The following is an 18236-nucleotide window of genomic DNA, read 5'->3' on the forward strand; positions in this document are numbered from 1 at the left end:
CCCAAGTCCAAATCCCACATATCACATGACCCAGTTTTAAAGATCCATCCTCAGCGAAGCCCTTCCTGAATTCCTCAGCTGGAAGCAATCTTTCTCTAATAAAGTCCGTAAGACCGTCTGTACGTCATTTAAGGCATATCCCTTTCTACATGGTACTATATTTATTTATGTATACTAGTGGTCTTTTTGGGCCCCTAAACACGATGTTCTTCAAAGATCTCTGCTGGACATCTTCCTCTGTCAGTCTACACTACATCCACACAAACAGATACACACAAGTCCCTCTACCACAACCGCTTCCCCACTGCTTCATAACCTCTCACCTCTATGAACTCCAAAATCTCTATTCCAAGCTTCAGTCCTATGGTTGGCTTAAGTTTCAGTCCCTCATTTCTGACTGTCTGCTATATTTCTGCACAAAGTTGTTCCTTTAAACCTCAAACTCACTAAGTCTACAGTAGAAATGATCATCTTCCCTGCGCAACTTTCTTCCTTTGTTAATGACTGCCTGCCTGGTCACTTGGGTGAAAATCCCTTTGCCCATTGTCACTGCCCACATCCAGTCGGTTACAAATCTAGACATTTTTAGTTCTGTAATATTATTGTCATTTCAACCCTTTCTCCTCACCCCTTTCCCTCTCTTGTCCACCACTGTATCCACACTATGTAGAAATACACAGAGAAAGAATGAACGAGTAAATTTCCCACCCAGTGCCTTTGTTCATTCATGCAATTTTCTTATTTTGAAATGTTCTTTTACCACATTGCCAATATTTACACTATTCTTCAAGATGCAACTCAGTTGCTCTACCCTCCATGGGATTTTCCTAAAGAGGCAAATTTCAGATTTCTGAATCAGTCAGAATTCTTGGTTGCAAACACAGTAACAAACTTTGATTATTTTAAAGAAAAAGAACAACAAGAACAGTTTATTAAATGATGTGGCAGAGACTCATAGCATGGATGGGAGGCTGAAAAACAGGCAGGGCATTATGTCAGGTAGACAGAAGCATGTGGCGCAGATGCCACCCACCTTTATTGTCCCCATACTGCACTGCAGCTGGATCTAGAAACCAATAGTCTCTTCTCATCATTCTTCATCTTTCACCACCTGCTCAGGATACAAGCACACAGATGGCCACATACATTTGGCCAGTCCTACGTTGCATGCTCACAGGGTTTGAGGACACAGGATACCTGATTTCTTGACTTTCAAAGGAGGTAGCAAGATAGCCTCTCCCAAATACCTGCATAATGGCAGAGTCCCTACATTTATAAGGATTCAGATACTAAACAGCAACATAAAGCAACAAATGTCCATTACCCTGTCCAGTGGCCATGTTTTAGCTCTTTCATAAGACTGTAAGTCCCATGAAGGCAGAATTCATAACTGGTTCATTCCTGTATACACTGTAGCTCCTAGAAAAAGCACCTTGCACTTCTCCTGGTCAAGAGAGCACATTTAAATTGCTTTATCATATCTATCTTGATTTAAAGTTTCTTGTTTAAGTTACTCCATACCATTTTAAAATTTTCAGGTTTTAAAATAATTATGCATACATACACACATACAAACATATATCTATATATTTATATGTATTCCTTCACAGAGCTTACAGTCTTGTAGAAGATTTTTGCTTTCACAGCAATGCCCTGGGTCTGCTCTCTTGAATTCCCTTCCTGACTCAGAGGAGTCACCTGCTCAGAAAATATTGTCAGAGAGCAGACTCCGCAAAGCAGGTTAGGTCAGGTTTGATTATCCACATAATATAGTTACCCACTTATTCAAATCATTTCTACATGCTGGGTAGTTTGTTAAGTGCTTTGTAAACACTGTTTCATTTATTTTTCACAACCTCCCAATGAGGTAGGTATTTTTATTCACATTTTACAGATGAGAAAACAAGCCTCAAACAGGTTTAGTAAATTGCCCAAGTCCACACAGGACTATTTCTCTAACATTATTTAAATTAGACATAAAAGAGCTAACACGACTGACCATGTTTCTAAGCTAGGCTGCTTAGAAACACAGGTCTGACTACCATAATTTGACTTTGCACTACCCATTTCTGACTAGAAGATAGTCAGAAGACCTACATTACAAACCAAACTGGCTTCCTTTTTGCTTCAACAAAAGAGTTGCAGTATTGCTGATAACAGTCATTAAGATTATAATGACAGATAACGGCATCTGTTTTCAACAGACTGCCTTTTTACCTCTAAATGCCAGTAAAGTAATAAAGATTTGTATACTTCGTCTTTCAAAATGGAATCTTCTAGAAATGAGACAGCAAAATTCTCAAAAGTAATTTCCTCTCTACCGTTGGGAATTCATTCCAATTGCTGATGTTCTAAACCTATGTTTTGGAGGCCTTAAACATAAAGTTTTATTCAGAATGCATTTTGTTTTATTTTGGGTGGGAAAGGGTATTATTTCTATTCTCTACTTCTACAATCTACTTTTTACCTTGCGAGTTTTACTTTCTTGATTTAATTTATGTTTTGGCCAGTTAAGATATTTTTAGGTTTTCTTTTTAATTAAGTCAAAATTTATTCTGAGATTATGTAATAGTAATATAAACAAAGTACAGGAAAAAAACTTCAACCATAACTCATAGGAAAAAAATGTAAAGCATTATGTAGGAATATATTATAGATCTGTCCCTGGATATAACTACACCTTGACAGCAAAGACAGTACGGAAGATGAAAAATTATAAAATTTCAAAATATTATTTTTAAGGAAGTAGATAATTCATTTTGCTTTTGAACTTACAGAGGCTAAAATTTAATGAAAAGTTTATTGAAATTACTGCTGTAGATTATGCATCATTTCTGTAAATAAAAAATTTTGGGACTTGCCCAAGGAAGGGACAGAGTTCCTTTTACAAAACAAGTTATTGAATAATATTTTTTTTCTGAAAAAAATTCTGCAGTGCACATCTTACTGATTGGGGAGAATGATGCCTGAAAGATCAATCAAATTGCTGACAATACAATTGTACTATATTTTTAATGTCATACTTCTAAAATCTGAATACTAAAACTGTAATAAAATAATTACATTTAAGAAATAAAATTTCAGATTTACTTTTGTGACACAGTTATACTCATCCAAAAATGTGTATTTGGTATATACTTCTAATTGTCTCATTTTATCATTAACCTAGTTCCCCATGTAGTTATTATTTTGCCCTAATTTCCCAACATCTGTCGCATCCTTTTCTATGTTTTCCATATACTCAAACGCTTTGTTCCAAGTTTTCTAGAGACTTACTTCCTGAAACTCCCATTCTACTTACTAGACATAGTAGCCATCCTGGGACTTTCCTTCATTGCATTCCCTTTTGAGGTCTTATGTTTTCAGGATCCCTTGCCTTCTTAGATTATTCTGTTGTTTTGCTGTGGCCTCTTAAGAAAGGATTCATAGTAAGGAACAATTTGGAGACCATTGGAGTCCAAACTTTATTTTAGCTCCATACTTGTTTGGAGTGCCGGGATACAGAAATCTAAGTTAGAATTAATTTTTCACCTTAAATTTGAAGGCCTTGCTTTCATAGTCTTCTAACATCCAGTGTTGCTACCAAGAAGTCTAAATGCCATTCTGAAAGCATCCTTTTATGTAAACGTTGTTTTTCCCCCTTGGAAACATTTACACTTTCTTTAACCCTAACATCCTGAAATATTATGATATGCTTTCATGTTTCATTCATTGTGCTGGGTACTCAGTGGATCTTTTGAATTTAGGAGACACATGTCCTACAATTTTGGGAAATGTTAAGATTTTTTACAGAAGCTTTATTTTCTCAAAAATGTTATTATGCATTGGAAGTGGCCTGCAAAGTTTTTGCTGAAAAATCAGCTTATGGTCTCTTGGGGGTTCCATATTAAGGAACTTCTTGCTTTCCTCTTGACGCTTTTAGGATTCTCTCTTTGCCTTTAATTTTTCTTTTTCTTTCTTTTACAGAGACAACAACAATTTTTATTTTAGTCTTAAGTTCTTAAATTTTTTTCCCCTTTATATCATTCTCATTGAGAAAGTAAAAAAACAGTTTCCTCTCTTTCTGTTGAAAAAGAACTGAAAGCATTGTGGAATCAAATGAAGAACTCTGTAACACTGTGACATGTATACATAGTTAAACAATTTCATCGTACTTTGTTCTTTTTTTTTTACATTTTAATGCCACTTTACTTACTTACTTACTTACTTACTTACTTATTTATTTATTGTTCAAACACATTTGTCTCCACTTTCCCGCCACCACTCTCCCCTGCCCCACCCATCCCCTCCTCCCATCTTCGATCCTTCCCCACTTTGGCTTTGTCCATGGGTCCTTTATGCAGGTTCCTTGACTCGACCCTTCCTCTTCTTTTCCTTGTTACCCTCCTCTGTCCTCCCCTCTCATTACTGTTGGTTTGTTTTTTCTTTCAACGTTGCTGGTTATATTTTTCTTGCTTCTTTGTTCTGTTGATTAGGTTCCGCTTATAGGTGAGATCATATGGTATTTGTCTTTCACCCCTTGGCTCATTTTGCTTAGTATAATGCTCTCCAGTTCCATCCATGCTTTTATGAAAGGTAGTATTCTTTCTTTCTGCTATGTAGTGTTCCATTGTGTGAATGTACCACAGTTTTTTGACCCACTCATTTACTGATGGGCACTTAGGTTACTTCCAGCACTTGGCTACTGAAAATTGTGCTGCTATGAACATTGGGGTGCATATAGGTTCCTTTGAATTGGTGTTTTGGGATTCTTAGGGTATAGTCCTAGCAGTGGAGTTGCTGGGTCAAAAGGCAGTTCCATTTTTAGTTTTTTGAGGAAATTCCAAACTGTTTTCCACAGTTCTTTGCTTTTAATTTTTGACAATTTAATAATGTATCTTGGCGTGGACCTTCTTGGGTTCATCTTGTTTGGGATTTTGTGCCTTCCGGACCTGGATGTTTCTTTTCTTCCCCAGGTTAAGAAAATTTTCAGCTAATATTTCTTCAAATAAGTTTTCTGCCCTTTTATCTTTGTCTTCTCCTTCTGGGACACCTATAATGAGACTTTAGTACACTTGATGTTTTCCAGAGGTCCCTTAAAATATTCTCAGTTTTTGAAATTCTTCTTCCTTTTTCCTGATCAGCTTGGATGTTTCACTACTCTTAACTTTCAGTTATTGATCCGTTCTGTATCATCTAATTTCCTGTTGATTCCCTCTAATCTATTTCTCATCTAGGATATTGTATTCTTCACCTGTGATTGGTACTTTCTCATATTTCCTATCTCCTGTTTGAAGTTCTCACTGTGTTCATCCATTCTTCTTCAGAGTTCAGTGAGCATCTATATAACCATTACTCTGAACCCTTTGTAAGGTAAATTGCTTATCTCCATTTCATTTAGTTCTTTTTCAGAGGTTTCTTTGGTTCTTTCATTTGAAATATGTTCCTGTCCCTCACTTTCTGTGTGTTTGTTTCTCTGTATTGGGGAAGTCAGCTGTGGCTCTGGTCTTGAGGAAGTGGCCTTACGTAGGAGATGTCCTGTGGGGCCCAGCTGCACAATCTCCTCCGGCCACCAGAGCCAGGTGCTCCCTGGTCCCTCCCTGTGTAAGCTGCACATGCCCTTCTGTTGTGGTGGGACCACTGTTGTGACAGGCATGCTGTAGGGTGACTGACCCCAGCGTGGCTGGCTAAGAGGCCCTGCCCGTGGCTGCTGTGGGCATACTATTGGGCTGATGCGCCCATTTTCAAATAATTGTTATGAAGACTGAGAGAACAAGATTAAAAACTTTTTTGAAAAACAAATTACTCTCTCACCCTTGAAGCACTCATTTTTTATGTATGTGTGTTACTTCCCAGTCCTGTTGATAGGTAAATATGCTTATATAGTTACAATCTCACATCCCTTTTTAAAAATAATGACATTATTTGAAACCTTCTTTTTCAAAAGTGATTGTTGCTACTTACCTCTTAGGTGACTTTTAGCTAAGCCCGTGTTCATAAACATCAAGTGTGCAGGGCTGAAAAGGAGAGCATTGTCATTACATAATCTTGGCTCTGATTACTAAAAGCTCTCGCTTGTTATTTGACCTTCCCAGTTTGACCTAAATTTCACTTTCTGCTCATGTTCTAAAGTATCCCACACCCAATATTTCATTCAGTCTTGTGATAAAATAAATAGATATATCTGATGTTTTAAGGAACTATAAAACAATTTTTGTAAAGCCACCAAGACTTGCTTAGCTTAGATACAGTAGACTGACAAAGTGTTGTCATGAAAGAGGTAACATCACCAGGACAAAGAACAGCAGAAAATTTTTCTGGAGCATCATACTTACAAAGGAGAAATAAAAAGAAAAGGAAAGCTTTAACTTGCCAGGAGGTCAAGTGTCCTAGGAAAGAAAGTATTAGACACAGTTGAACTTCCACAGTATTTCTAATTTAGTATTCTAAGGATCATTAAAGCTGTAATTTTTATCTAAAGAGACCATTGCAAGATAAATGTTGGTTTTCTAGTTTAATTGACTGTTATGAATTCAGATTTTATATTTTACTTAAGCATACTTGCAAAATTCTATTATATTCCTGCTCAAATAGAAATGGAAAAATTACTCAAGAAGAACCAATGTATTTGAGAATAATGTTTTGGTGATTTTTCTGTGGTTTTTCAAAGCATGTTTGAAATTGCCTCACTGCTACTTTTCTGTTTTCTCAAGTGGGAAAATTATAACATCTTAAATGCTGAAAGGCTTTAAATAGCCTAGATGATTTATAGAAAGCACTGAAAGAATAGTCTTCAAATCTACAATGTACATTATTCATCTTTCTCTGAGAATAAATTTTAATTCTCTCATATGATATCATAGATTGATGATGAATGACTTAAGAAGTCATCTAATCACTTCTGCCTTCAGATACAAATAAATCTTGATCTAATTTGAGAGGATAAAATCTATGTAGGGAGCTAAAATAATTTTCTAATACTGCCTGTTTTCCTTCTAACTGTGTAAATCCAACCTGCTGGGCTGGCCTCAGAGTCCGCATCCAGATTTATTTTTGGAGCACCTAGTAAGATCTGTCTCAAGCATAAACTTTTGAGATAGTTCATCTTTGATGTTTTCATCTCCCCTATTGGGGCCTCTTTTCTTCCAGGCCACACCTGCTGCCTTGCCTGCCACACACCTGTGATAACAGCCCTTGGCTAGCCTTCAAGGTGGGCTGGCACTCAGAACATTCTTGGCTGATTGGCTGATTGAACCTAGGTTTCACTTCCATGGTATTTGTTCCTTGTTTTCTCAGCTAGACAATTTCCCTTCCTTGCCCCCAGATGGGTCTATTAAAGATCCCTGAAGATAAGAGGACTATGGCACCAACTGTAAAGTTTATTCACTATAACAGAAAATGGAAGTCCCCCTGCCCCCTGCTCTGGAGAAGCAGACTAACTACTTTTAAAATACATGATTTATTTCAGTGTGGAGTTGCCTATGCTTCACCATGTGATGCTCAGAAATGAGCGTTCAATAACTGAGACAAAATGAGATCCAGAGCAGATTGAAGCTGGGGACGCTAAAGCGTCACATCCCTTTTTTGTACAGGTCCTTTTGAGGTTTTGGAAAAGGCCTTAACAATGTGTTAACATGTCATATGTTTTTGCAAAATTTGCAAAATAAAGATATTTTAGCCGCCCTCAGTTAACAGTATTCTCTTGCCTATTTGATTTCCTTTCTGCAGCATTTGACCTGGTATTAGGTATGTTGCAGTGGCTGTGGGTATTATAGGGTCCTGGTAAGCAGAAGTTCAATTGGTGATACATTTAGTTCAGGTTTCATAAAATATATTTATGTTGTTGTCAGTCACTTCTGTGATTAGCTAAATTCTAGCTAGGTGTCCTGAGGAAGGAATAGCTTCTGGGAATACTTCTACCTCCCGTTATTCTGACCTACCCAGCATTATGACATAAAGGTGCAAAGCCAAGGTTTATACAACATGAATGGGTCATATCTCATCTCTTGCCAGGGTTGTGTAGGTAAATGGCGGAGAAACGTGTCTTAAATATTCTAAGCTAGTCTGTGGAAAATACTTCCCATCATCACATGTACAAAATTGTAAACAGAGAACTCAGTTTGAATTGAAGCCTAGGCATAATCACAGCTTTACAGTTGGAATATATAGGATGATGCAACACCTACAATTATTAAGACACCACATATGTCTTTTTTTAGTGATGGGAATCATGTGAAATTCATCAAAATTCTTTAGATTTTAGGACACAATCCTATAGCAATACTAAAAACAGCAAACATGCCTGTGGATAAGCTTGGGATGATTTATGCGTCCTAAACTTCAATATATAAAACAAATTTTGATCAACCATGCTGGAGGAAAAACTGAATTACTTTCCATTGTTTTTATAGAAGACGGTATTACAAAACAGCTGTTGTATTAAAAAGCTACTGAACAGTATTAAATCAAAGTATTCTAGAAGAAAAATATTATTTTGGTATTCCAGGAAGTTAATTAATAAAAAAAATGTGATTTTCCTGGAGTTTGTATTATTTATAGTATTTCTCAGCATTTAAAAACATTTAAAATTATTGTGATTTCTATTATTATTCTAATTTTTACCTAACTTTGCATTTGTAATTTTATACTATTTTCTTGTAAGAGGGCCCCTATATTATGTAAACTTCTGACTGTACAAAACCTTGATCTGCCTCTGAATGAGATGAGATGAAGTAAGTCAAGCCAAGCCCTGGTATCTGACATTATGAGCTAATCGAATGAAAAATGAAGTTAGTAATAAAAGGTAAGAAGTCAAGGTACTATAAGCTAGGCAAGGAGCAGGATGTTTTTAAAAAAACAGACAAATATTTTCTGTTGATGAATATAATGGGCACAGGTTTAGATGATATTATTTGGGGGGAAGTATGTGACTCAATTATATATTTAAATTTGTACTAAATTTATTGAGCTCTACTACTTTTCTTCCATTCCAAAATCTCTTAGTTGTTTAGCACTAGAGGAATATTAATATTAAACCTAGTTTTAAATGTTTATGTTTAATATTAAATGTTAATATGTAAATTAAATGTTAATGTTTAAAGCCTAGTTTTGGGGGTTTTGTCACTTTGATTTTTAATGGATTCTTCCATTTCTATTAGAAAAAATTTCTCTAAACTACACAACCTTAAAATATATAGTAAGATACTCAGTAGGTTATTGCACTGAATTGTCTTACCTACCTATTTATCTAGGGCTCTCTCCAGGGGAGCCTACTTTTCACAGCAAGTACATTTACAAATCCACCTCCTTGGAAATTATAACTAATGTCAGGGACGTGTCAAGCAATAGATTATTACAGTGTTCTAGAACCAGTTTTCTTGGTTCTGCCTCTATAAATCCCTGTTATGATGATTAGTTAATTCTTACTCTTCATTCCAAAGGTCTGAAGTTTTGGGGCAAGCAAAGGCACATTATTGGTAGTAGATTCTTGTCTTTGGAATTTGCATTCCTTGTTATCTCTTTGAAATTGGGTTGTTTTTGATCCTAGGTATCCCAAACACACACCCAAAGCCTCATAAAGTGCTCTTCATTCTTGTTGGTTTCCTGTTGACTGACTTTCATAAAGAAGGGTAATGATATTGCAGAAAAAGCACTGAGTAACTCTCTTCCAGTCCCACTGCTGTTTGAATTATTATTTTTTTATTCTTAAGTTAGATCCTTTTTTTGGAGTATTTATTATCAGGCTTTCATTCTCCAAAATAAATTTTATAGGTAGTGTATAGCTGATTAGTGGCGATAACTGGACTGAGAGACTGTTAAGATCCTGCTCAGTCTGCTTCTGCCTCTTCTTCACTTGAGCTTTGCTAAAAAAACTTCTAGACAGTTTTGCTCTAACTGTAAAGGAGCACAATACAGCACTTAAAAAATCAAATTATAGAAAACATATTGAATCTGTTGTGTTTCCTGCATATCCTGATAAAACATGGATATATAAAAATATTATATTCAAAAAGTTTTGAGAAGATCTACATTAGATCCATTGCACCTCGTTTTTAAAAAATGTCATACATTTTATCCACTTGAACTCTATTTAATCCACATGGTCATACTGCCATTAAGTATTGGTAATTACTTAAATTTATTATGTTTTTTATGTTGGAATAATGTATGAATGATTTTTTTATAGATTGTGTCACATGAGATCAGAAAAAACATTCCTTAGAAGCATGGCAGCAAATCTGCACAAATGGCACAACCTGGTGCTTACTTGAGCTTATCAAGTCACGAGCCTTTTCTATTTATTAAAGTGTGTTCAAGGATAGCGAGGAGAATAGGACCCACCATATCTCTATTGCATTTTAATCACACATGCACACACAGCAAAGCAAATTTCTTCCAGCCAAATGTTCCATAATCTGAAAACATTGATAGTGTAACACTTTTATCCACATATTTCAGCAAATCATTAGCCATTGTGTAATTCTTGCCACAGAACACTCAGGTTCTATTTGGCCAAGTTTGACTTTGCTAGTATTTTAAGTTTTTATGTATGTATAATATTATATATGTATTATCTTCATCCTTTAAAAAAAAACAAAAACAAAACTGAAGCTCAGAGTAGCTAAAGATTTGCCCACAGTTATAAAGCAGTAAGTCAGAATTAGAATTAAGGTAAGAAAGCCTGACTGATAACTGCCAATTCCCTGACAGTCTACTCTTTGAAGTTATTCAGATACTTATAGAGCCAAAGTGACTCTTTTACAGTTTTTGGTTGTAGTTTGAAAATAGCTGGCTTGGTATTTGGGGTATTGAACGTTCTTCCATTTGACTAAACGAAACCGTATGGAACCCACCCATGTATTATGGCTGGTGTTGCCCTGCACTATTCACCAATACGTACTAATTTATGAGTTCCTATGATTAAATCCTTAAAAGATTATAGTCTTCAAGACTCAGCATGATATGACCCTTGGTCTCCCTGCTCATTCTCTCTAATCTTATGTGACCTGCCTCTTGGCTTCAGATACCCAGACACCCTAGTGTTCTCTCATCATTTCTGGGGAGAATCTGGACCCCTCCCCACCTCTGGTCCTTTGCACAGGCTATTTCCTTGGCTTCTAATGCCCACTCTCCTCTTTACTTGGTGAATATTTATTCACATATTCTTCAGGTCTCAACCTTCACTTCCTCAGGGAAGATTTTCCTAACCTCCTGGTCTAGGTCAGACTTCCCTGTTAGACATTTGTACAATCCCCTGTACATCATGGCACTTATCACATGTCTTTTATTCATTATTTGGTTAATTATTTCTTTAAGGTATAATTTCCTCCACTAACCTGTGAGTCTGAGAAGGTGAGAACAATTCTAAATTTTATGCTATTCTTCTCCTAGCTTGCATACCTAGCACATAATCAATATCCAATGAATATTTGTTGAATTAATCAATTTCAGTAATATCTGTAAAAATATTTTTGTACACTGTAACGTTTTATATACATGGTATTGTTATTGTCATTATTAGTACTCTGATTACTTGAAATTTATCTTACCGTTTAATAATAATGCTAATATATAATGAATTCATATGTGTTAAATTAATTGTGATACATTTTGTATTATTTTAATAGTTGAGCCTAACTTTGGCCGACCTTATGGTTTATTATGTGCGTAGGAAGGGCAAAAGTTAACCAGGAAAAGGCAGGCAGATTTTTATTCAACTGTGACAGGAACCCTAACGAGATGGGAAGGCTCTAAATTCCTTACCTGACCTCTTGCCCATAAGACAATGAGTCAATCCTAAGAGATTCACCCTCAGATCAGAAGAGTTTTGGCAATGTTTCTGGTACTACTTGTTCCAAGGAGAAAGTATGCATTTGCAGACAATGTTTGCCCTTTTTTTTTATCAGAAAACATAGACCATGTTATGCAAGATGCTTTCAACTTCTGCCATAGTTGCCAAGATATTAAAATAAATTCCATGAGCACCTTTTACTCTTTGAAGTGTGATATTCTTTACTTCTCTGCTTTTTAAAAATGGTTTCTATTCTGTTTTTATTTCCAGTTATCTTGTTTTATATTTTATTAAGAAATTTAGAATCCTTTGGGGCAGCAGGTATTATGTATATCTTTTAAAAAATATTGCATGCCTTTAGTCTGAGCTATTAGCAGTTAGAGAAGTAATCTCATTTTAAAGGAGAGCTGGCAAAAATAAAGCTATTATCTTTATTACAATATTGGAATTTAGACACAGTGGCATCTGAGTTGGAGAAATCTATTGTGCATTAGCTTTCTTTAGTGTTCCTCAAATTAAAATCATATATAACTCCCCTTTTGACTAAGATGAGGCTATCTTTACCACAGAATCTAGCCACTCTTTTTTAGTTCATGTTATAAATTCAATAATGTGTAAGAAAGCACATTGCAAACATGTTAAAGTATTTAGTAAAGGTTCTAATTGCTATGGTTATAATTATTCATATTCTAATTACATAAAAAGTCATTATACATTTTAAATATATTGAACCTGGCATTCTGAGTGTCTTAAATAGCTGCACACTGACTTTTCATTTTAAGCAAATAATTTTCGCTGGCAATAATAATGATAATAATAATAATAGCTAACATTAAGAGTTTATTATATGTCCACACTGTGTTAAGAACCTTATGCAGGCTCTCTGCTCTTCCTGTTGGACAGGCAGCTGTGTCTCCCTGCGCAGGGCCAGCTACAACATTGAGACAAGGCGGTACAGGTTGAAGTGAATGGATTTGGCCATATTGGGCACTGGGTCACCAGGGCAGCTTTTAGCTCTGGTGAAGTGGATATTGTCACCCTCAGTGACCCCTTCATTGGCCTCAACTACATGGTCTGCATGTTCCAGTATGATTCTCCTCATAGCAAGTTCAAAGGCACAGTCAAGGCTGAGAATGGGAAGCTTGTCATCAATGGAAAGACCATCTCCATCTTCCAGGAGTAAAATGCAACCAATATCAAATAGGGTGATGCCGGTGCTGAATATGCTGTGGAATCCACCGGTGTCTTCACTACCATGGAAGGCTGGGGCTCACTTGAAGGGTAGAACCAAGAGGGTCATCCCCTCTGCCCCATCTGCAGATGCCGCCATGTTTGTGATGGGTGTCAACCAGGACAAGTATGACAACTCCCTGAAAATTGTCAGCAATGCCTCCTGCACCACCAGCTTCCTGGCCCCCCAGGTCAAGGGCATCCCTGACAACTTCAGCATTGTGGGGGGACTCACGACCACAGCCCATGCCATCACTGCTCCCTTGAAGACCGTGGGTGGCACCTCTGGGAAGCTGGGGAGTACTGGCCAAAGACATGCCTATAACAGCATCCCTGCTTCTACTGCTGCTGCCGAGGCTGCGGGCAAGGTCATCCCTGAGCTGAATGGGAAGCTCACTGGCATGGCCTTCCATGTCCCCACCTACAATGTGCCAATTGTGGATCTGACCTGCCACCTGGAGAAAGCTGCCGAATATGATGACATCAGGAAGGCAGTGAGGCAGGTATCAGAGGGCCCCCTCAAGGGCATCCTGGGTTATACTGAGGACCAGGTTGTCTCCTGCAACTCTAACAGTGACACCTAGTCCTCCACCTTCAATGCCCAAGGCTGGCATTGTCCTCAATGACCACTAGGTCAAGCTCATTTCCTGGTATAACAATGAATTTGGCTACGGCAACAGGGTGATGGACCTTATGATCCATATGGCCTCCAAGGAGTAAAAGAGCCCTTGGACCACCAGCCCCAGCAAGAGGAAGAGGGCCCCTCAGCTGCTGGGGAGTTCTTGCTCTAAATTTATCCCTCAGCACACTGGGAATCTCATGACTTCCAATTTCCATCCCAGACTCCCTCAATAAGGGGAGAAATTTAGGGAGCCCTACCTTGTCGCACACCATCAATGAAGTTCACTGTACTCAGCCAAAAAAAACCCCCCCACAAAACCTTATGCAAATGATTTCATGTAATCCTTAAATCCTAATAGAAGCATTATTATTCTCACCTTTGTTTTAAGATGAAAGGACAGATAACTTACTCAAAGTCAAGTCTGAAGTTTGTTAAGTATAAATCAGGATGACATTCACAGCCTTTAACAGTAGCTGTGGCAAGAACACCCAACAACCAGAATGGACATCAACCATAGACCTGCAGCAGGGTCCAAGAGGCCAGTAAATTCCCTTCAGTTCCCGGATTATGGCCTGTCCAGGGGTTGTCTAGGGAGGAACCAGACAGACTGAGGTTTAGATGAATATCAGCTTTGAACATAAAACAACACATTTGAGTATTAGACTGAGAATTCAAGTCAGCAGATGCCTTACTCTGTGCCCTCAGGGAAGAACAGGAATGAGGAAGGTGTGATCTCTCATCTCAAGGATCTCAGAATTGGGAGGCCTGAAATTCGGTCTTAGTTCTGATTTCAGGAGCTGGGTAACCTTGTGAAAGTCACTAGCTTCTAGGAACTTCTTGGAACATGGATTAATTTTCTAATCAGTAAAGCTCAGGGGAGGCAGCGGGATGATTGATTTTTATAGTGCTTAAAGTCATTAATGACCACTTTGTAAAAAACATACAACTTCCTTCATTTAAATATGTTACACTTAACTGATATTTTATTTTTTAATGGAACCGTGATAGTCTGCATTTGAAACTCTATAAGACAGGAAAATTGATTCAAACTGTTAAATAATTTGGAACAAGTAAACCCTTTACACAGATATGTAATTATGTGAATTGCTGTTATTGATGTTAGAATGTCACTGTTTACCCAAAGAAAGCTAAAGGTGTTCTCTAATTATAAAGTCTTTTACATTGATGCTGATATTTGTACATTTGAGATGCCATAATTATGTTCAAATGAATTCTTGGTGCTTTAGGGAACATGTGACTCTGGAAAATAATAATGTTGCTGTAATTATTTTTAGTGTTTATTTAATGATGTAATGGTTTATGCAATGTTAATGTTCAGATGCAATGGGTTGTTAATGATGTGATTATTGAAAACAGTAAACTATGTTGTCATTAGAAAAATCTGTGACTGGATAATCTACCTTTTGTTGTATTGTGCTAAAGCATTATTTTTTTTCACATATTGGATAATAACTATCATGATGTGTTGCTTTTCTACATGGTTTATCACCTATGTAAATATGCTGGGATGGGACTTTTCAAGCTTTACACATAGTACATACTTGGAATGCAAACACTCTGGTATTTATCCATCCTCAGAGGCAACGCACGCTTCTGAATATTGTCAGCAACTGCCATTCTGGTAAGAGGAGTAACAAACCCAGGAGCTGGGTAAATAGAAGCGAAAGATTGATGTGACATTTCATTTCCCAGGACCAATTCCTTTCCTACCTGTAGCTCTGAGACATCATGCGCCTCCACGCATTTGTGGGTTTTTTTTTTTTAAATTAGTATTATTACTCTAAGGCCTGAGTGAACTATATTCAATGAAAGCTTCCATGAAATAATTACACCTGCTTCACTTACTGAACAAGACTATCTCGTCCAAATCATCAAAGCATTTGGAGCTGGATGTATGCTTCTTCAGGATAAAAAGACTAAAGAAGTCCTCATTTCATTGGGTATGAGTACATCCATGGAGAGGGGCACTCAGTTTTGCTCGTCATGGGACAATTTATGGTATAATGGTGCATGTGGCAAAGTTCAAGAGGGTCTACGATCCAAAGGCAGGTGGACCTAGGTTCCTATCATGGCTCTGAAACTTATTATCTGTGACTGTAGTCAACACACTTATCCTCTTCAAGTTCTTTTTTTTTTTTAAGATTTTATTTATTTATTTTTAGAGAGAGGGGAAGGGAGGGAGAAAGAAAGGGAGAGAAGCATCAATGTGTAGCTGTCTCTCGCACACCCCAGCTGGGGACCTGACCCACAACCCAGGCATGTGCCCTGACTGGGAATCTAACCAGAGACTCTTTGGATTGCATGCTGGTCCTCAGTCCATTGAGCCACACCAGCCAGGGCCCAAGTCTCAGTTTCTTTAGACCAGGTATTTTCAAAGGTGGCACTATTGACATTTTGACAATTCTTTATTGTGGGGGAACGTCCTGTGTATTGTAGGATGTTTGGTGTATCCACCCACCAGATGCCAGTAGCACTTCACCCCAGTTGTCACTATTAAAAATATCTCTAGATGTTGTACATTTTACTGGATTATAACTCATGGATTATAGAACCCACTTCCTAGGTTTCATAGGCAGAATAATAGTTCTTGAATATGTTCAATCCTAATGCTAGGGACCTATAAATATATTACCTTCCAGGGTAATGGGGGGTTATAGTTGCAAATGGAACTGAGGTTGTTAATCAGCTGACCTTAAAATGGGGAGGTTATCTTGGATTATCTGGCTGGACTCAATGTAATCACAAGGGTCCTTAAAAGTGAAAGGATGCAGCAAAAGAGTTCAGAGCAATGTGATGTGAAAAGAACTTGAATTACCTTCGCCAGGTACAAAAATAAAGGAGTTCATAAGCAAAGAAATGTGGGCAGACCCTAAAAGCAGAAAAAGTCAAAAACACAAATCCTGTCAAGAGTGTACAGGAAAGAATACAGAGCTGCCAAAGCCTTAAGTTTATTCCAGTGAGAAACATGTAAGACTTCTGACCTACAAAATTGTAAGATGATACATTTGTGTTGTTGTAAGCCACCAAGGTTATGTCAACCTGCTACAGCAGCAACAGAAAACTAGTATTATAGGACTATCATGAAAATTATTGGATAATGCATATATGTTGCCTGACAACCAGGAAGGACTCAATGTTTATAATTTTTTAATTATTTTGGAAAAAGTTTGGGTCATAATATATTGTCTGTAAGTTTTGATGATATCATAGACCTCTTAGAAGGATCCCTGGATTTCATACAATGTGCTTTCTGGACATGCCACTGGTTCAACTGTAGCAAGAAATTGTTCACTCTGCCTTGGTATTCCTGCTGCTGTTTGCATTTTTCAAGCTACAGCTCTGTGCTCTATAGTCCCAGCTCTTTGAGTCCTTGCCTGCACTATCCTCTAAGGTCTTCCTTTCTATGGCCACCACTCTAGATGTGTGCCTTTGGCTTTGGCTCTTGGAACTCTCTCTTGAGTGTGATTTTTTTCCTGTCTTTGGCTCCCTGCACAATAGCTGCATAAGGCATGTAAGCAGTTGTCCCAAACCCATTGTATCCATACAAGTTGTTCTAGTCCTTCAGCCAGCCCCTTTTCTGGGGGTGGGGATAGCACAACTAAGATAGCTTTGTTTTGTGTATTCTGATGCTCTGTTGCTTGGTGCCATTGCATTTAGATCTCTTTATATAGTTTTCTTAGTAGCTCCTCTAGGTATGACAACATACACATGTAATTTCTCACAGTTGACTAGTATCAGTGTTTTCCCATGTAGAATAAATTTCAGAAAAGTTACTTCTATTTAGGCCTCGTTATCCTCTCTGTTTTTTTAAATATAGTTGTCCTAAGTATTGCAATAGATTGAATACCACATGAGATAGTGTTATAATTTCTGCTTCCACCATCAAAAAAAAAAAGATTTAAGAAACACATGAGGCATAATGATAACAGTGGAAGAGACTGAGACCCAGAAATAAACCCTGACATTTATGATTAATTGATTTTCAACAAGAGTATCAAGACAATTCAATAGGGAAAAATAGTCTTTTCAACAAATGGTGCTGGGACAACAGTATACCCACATGCAAAAGAATGAAGTGTGACCCTTATCTTGCACCATATGCAAAAGCTAACATTTTTCCAAAGAAGATACACAAGTGGCCAACAAACCATTTTCCAACAGGAAAAATGCCCAACATCATTAATCATTAGGAAAAACAATTCAAAACCACAATGAGATCATCATTAGAATGGCCATAATCAAGAAGCCAGATGACAACAGGTGTTATGGATGTGAAGAAACTGGGACTCTTGCACTTTGCTGGTAGAAATGTAAAATAATCCAGCCACTTTGAAAAATTGGGCAATTCCTCAAATGGTTAAATATAGAATTACCACATAACCCAACAATTCCATTCTTAGGTATGTACCCAAGAGAACTGGAAACATGCGTACACAAAAATTTGTACATGAATGTTCAAAGGGGAATTATTCATAAAAGCTGAAAACTGGAAATAACCCAAATATCCATCAACTAAGGGTAAGTAAATATGGTATATCCATACAATGGAATCTTATTTAGCCACAAAAAGGAATGAAGTATTGATATATGCTA

At 37.2% G+C, this 18236-nt stretch overlaps 1 pseudogene; it reads left to right on the forward strand.

The window, feature by feature from the left end:
- The window catches only part of LOC129084124 (glyceraldehyde-3-phosphate dehydrogenase-like), a 28943-nt pseudogene extending 15206 nt beyond the window's left edge, over positions 1-13737 (forward strand).
- Positions 13738-18236: the final 4499 nt, after the last annotated feature.

The sequence above is a fragment of the Pteronotus mesoamericanus genome, unplaced genomic scaffold, assembly GCF_021234165.1.
Source record: "Pteronotus mesoamericanus isolate MK-2021 breed Mesoamerican mustached bat unplaced genomic scaffold, CSHL_Meso_final scaffold_174, whole genome shotgun sequence".
NCBI classification, from domain to species: domain Eukaryota; kingdom Metazoa; phylum Chordata; class Mammalia; order Chiroptera; family Mormoopidae; genus Pteronotus; species Pteronotus mesoamericanus.